This window comes from Macaca mulatta, chromosome 3 (assembly GCF_049350105.2).
Source record: "Macaca mulatta isolate MMU2019108-1 chromosome 3, T2T-MMU8v2.0, whole genome shotgun sequence".
Taxonomy (NCBI): domain Eukaryota; kingdom Metazoa; phylum Chordata; class Mammalia; order Primates; family Cercopithecidae; genus Macaca; species Macaca mulatta.
The window spans coordinates 130851673-130856111 of NC_133408.1; the positions used below are offsets into that span (position 1 = coordinate 130851673).

Below are 4439 nucleotides of genomic sequence, written 5' to 3' on the forward strand. Positions count from 1 at the left end.
TTATTCCCTTGGGACATAATCAGTACCAGAATCTTTAATTGATAATAAATAACTGACTTCAGTAAGTTCCCTAAACTCACTGTCTCCTATTCCTTTTCTATAAAATAAGTATAATAGCACTGCAGACTAAAGAATGCTGTCCTAAATTAAATGAGATGGTACCTTTAGTGCACTCCCATGATGCCTGGCACATAGTAAGCCCTCAATAATTTATTAGTATTCCCCCAAGCACCAATGATATAAATTGTGATGATTGTTGTTATTCAGGAGTGAGCATTTTGGAGATAATATACATTCTGTGGTAAACTATTTCCCTTCTTCACTATCTCACAATCTTCTATGAAATCCTACCTGTTCCTATTTTGTTTCGGAGACCCAAGGACCTCTGAATTTTTCTCTTTTTTTTTTAGTGTTACTTTCCAAAGCACATTCATTTTTTCCTCCTTTATTCCTTTATTTTCCCAATATTAAGATCATTTTGATTACTCTATTTTTGTAAATGGTGTCACCAATATTCCAGGCTTGAAAACTCAAACTAATCTTTTAATCTTCTATCTTCTTACTCCATCCTATTAGCCATCATCCCCCACCAAAAATTTTATCTCTTTAAATCTCTCTCACATCTGTCCTTTTTCTTTCAATTTTATCACAAGCTTTAGGGTTTTTAGAACTCATTCCTTGCTAGCTGTTATTCTATCCTCTGACTTTCTTGTTTTCCATATCTCCTCATACTGGACTCTTTCCCCTTCACACAACAATATGTCATATTTTATTGAATCAGCTGGATTCAGTAGGATAAAAGCAGAAGACAGCTTTATTCTTTCCTCCATTCAACTTCAAACAAGCTCATGAACTAATTCCTTGGCTACATCTGCCACAAGTTTCAGGCAGTTCCTCTCAATTTTCTAGGCCCTTTTGATCACAAACAGTCTCAATATGGTCCACCACAATTTATATACCTTCACTTTCCTTGTTCTATTCCCATGCCCCAGACAGGGAACTCATAAAGCTTGTGCCTGCAATGAGGGTGAGAGCTTTTTTGCTCCTCTATTCCTCATTCAACTTTTTCCCCATTCCTGGCTATTCTGACTGACACCTTGAGGGACAGTACTGGGAGAAAAGGTAATTAGAGATAAACAAAGCGTGTCACAGGGCTGATAGAAGAGTCCCTATTTCTGGATGCAATGAATATACAAGTACTCTTTTGTTTCAACTCACTTCTCCTTTGAAAAGCACTTTTGTGTTCTGTTATTTTGTTTTTTAGATTTTCTCCACTAGGACCTTCGATTGCACTTCCCAGGACACATTCCATGCAATTCCCTCATGGAAGGCGACAGATAACACATAGTTACCTTTTTGCAGAAAAATCCTCTCTCTCTGGTCTCTTCCACTCCACACATTTAAAAAGTGGAAGTGGGAGCTCACAAATGCTAGCAGCAGTAGGTTTCCAGTCTGCTGGCATGCTCAGTGCAGGGAGCCCTGCAGGATCCAAAGCAGGTGTTTGACCCCTATCAAGTCATTCTCAATTTGCACTGAAATTAAGGTTTAAAAAATTTTCATTTTTACAGTCTTTTAAGACTAGCTTTGTCAACTCATACTTTTATTTTTAAAAAATCATCAAATACTCATAAAGCCCGTAGGCTATTTTTTAAATCTGAGATTATTAATTTAAAGCCCTCTCTTATCTTTCCTGATCAGTCATTCTCGTCTATTTCCTCTACTTAGCTAATCCAAAAATTATTTGCTCCCCTAAATGTAATGATTGTTTTCTAAATTTTTATTTTATTTCATCACCATCCTCCACCCTACTCTCTACCCTGTCAGGATTCCTTATTGTAGACAACTGAAACTGAATGCAGTTAATTCACACAGAAAAAGAATGAATTCGAAGGATATTGGAGAATTTACAGAATCAACTAGAAAGCTGGAGAACTGTATTTGGAAGGAAATTAAAAAAGGAAGAAAGCTCAGATCCTTTTCTAACCATGATCTGTTGAAGAGGCCCCCAACTTCATCAAGCACTCATCATTATACCATCGGGCTCTCAACTGCTCTTCAGCTACAGCAAACCATCTCCCTGGCCTGTCTGTTGGCTTTGCTTCCACAAGATTTAAAGTCACAGGCAGGGACATGCTCACAACTCAAAAACCATGAGGCAAGGGAAAGTGACTTAGCATCAAATGTAAGTCAAATTTGACATGGTCTTTGGGCTGCACTGAGGTGGACGTTTTAGTTCAGCCACCTCTCAGCTGCTGAGGCCTCTGTTGCCTCCCATGGAAACCTGGGCCCCCTTTGAAGGTTTCTCCCTTTGTCTCATATTCATGCCCACCAATGAGAATGCTAATACACCAACTGCTGGACTTAACAGATTCAAGAACAAAGAAAAGACAGTACAGAAATGAGGCATCACAGAATAGAAGTCAATGTGGAGCTGAGGAAAGCTAAGAAGGAGAAATGTAAGCTTATTTCTTGATGATGCTACTTCTCCACTGCACAAGAACTGCAACAACCAGCATAATGTAAATTGATCTGTTGATGACACCATCCAAGGTATAAATAACAACAATGTGGGAAAGTCAGCTGTAAGCTACTCAAGCTGCCAGGAAACTACCTTCTAGAGAAAACCAGTCCCCCATAGACAATATAATCCAGGCTGGTTTGATTCCAACATTTCTGTCCTTCTTGGGAAGAATGGATTGCAGTCCCGTTCAGTTTGAATCTGCTTGGGTACTCACCAACATCGCTTCTGGGGCATCAGAACAGACCAAGGCTGTGGTAGACGGAGGTGCCATCCCAGCATTCATTTCTCTGTTGGCATTTCCCCATGTTCACATCAGTGAACAAGCTATATGGGCTCTAGGAGACATTGCAGGTGATGGTTCCGTTTTCCGAGACTTGGTTATCAACTGTGGTGCAGTTGACCCACTGTTGGCTCTTCTTGCAGTTCCTGATACGTCATCTTTAGCATGCAGTTACTTACATAATCTTACTTGGACATTTTCAAACCTTTGCCACAACAAGAATACTCACACCCCCTTTAGATTCTGTTGAGCAAATTCTTCCTACCTTAGTTTGATTCCTGTGTCATGATGATCCAGAAATATTAGCAGATATCTGCTGGGTTATTCCCTACCTTTCTGATGGTCCAAATGAATGAATTCACATGGTCATGAAAACAGGAGTTTTGCCCCAACTTGTGAAGTCTCTAGGAGCTTCTGAATTGCCATTTGTGACTCCAGCACTAAGAGCCATTGGTAATATTGTCACTGGTAAAGATGAACAGACTCAGGTTGTGATCAATGCAGAAGCGCTCACCATCTTTCCCAGGCTGCTAATCAACTCCAAAACTAACAGTCAAACACCACAGCTGGCCACCAGGACCAGATACAGCAAGTTTTATCATGGATTAGTTTCATTCTTTGTCAATGTTCTCTCTAAGGCAGATTTTAAGACAAAAAAGGAATCTGCAGGGGCTGTGACCAACTATTCCAGCGGTGGAACAGTTGAAGAGATCGTATACCTCATTCATTGCGGCACAATAAAACCACTGATGAACCTCTTAACAGCAAGAGATAGCAAGATTATTCTGGTTATCCTGGATGCCATTTCAAATATCTTTCAGGCTGCTGAGAAACTAGGTGAAACCGAGAAACCTAGTATGAGTAAAGAATGTGGAGGCTTGGAAAAAATTGAAGCTCCACAAAACCGTGAAAATGAGTCTGTGCGTAAGGCTTTGTTAAGCTTAATTTGAGAAGTATTTCCTGGTAGAGGAAGAGGAAGATCAGTTGTTGGGCCAGAAACTACCTCTGAAGGCTGTACCTTCCAAGTTCAGGAGGGAACTCCTGGGACCTTTAACATTTAGATCATGTAACTGAGGCATAAAGTTGTGTACTATGTTTGCTATAGTTTAAAGTTGTGCATTATGTTTGCTATAAAGTTGTGCACTATGTTTGCTATAGTTTAAAGTTGTATACTATGTTTGCTACAGTTTAAAGTTGTCCACTATGTTTGCTATAGTTTAAAGTTGTATACTATGTTTGCTACAGTTTAAAGTTGTCCACTATGTTTGCTATAGTTTAAAGTTGTGCACTGTGTTTGCTATAGTTTAAAGTTGTGCACTATGTTTGCTATAGTTTAAAGTCATGTATTATGTTTGGAATAGCTTGTTTTACTGTTTCTCTACTAATAACTCTTTTTAAATGGGGTTTGTTATTGTACCACTTTTTATGCTGAAACTATACTTGAACAGTTCCAAATTGTACATACTGTATGAAGCTTGTATTCTGAATGGTTTTCTTATTTCTATACAGAATTTCATGTCACACAGTGTCCTATAAATAAAGATTAAAGTCCTCCCTTTAATTCAAAAAAAAAGAAAGAAGTCAAATTTATTATGTTTTGTACATAATAAGACTGTTTACAAAAAAAAATCCTAAGAG

At 38.6% G+C, this 4439-nt stretch overlaps 1 pseudogene; it reads left to right on the top strand.

Moving 5' to 3' along the window:
• The first annotated feature begins 1849 nt into the window (after window positions 1-1849).
• On the top strand, window positions 1850-3862 carry LOC705637 (importin subunit alpha-1 pseudogene; annotated as a pseudogene).
• The last annotated feature ends 577 nt before the right edge of the window (window positions 3863-4439 follow it).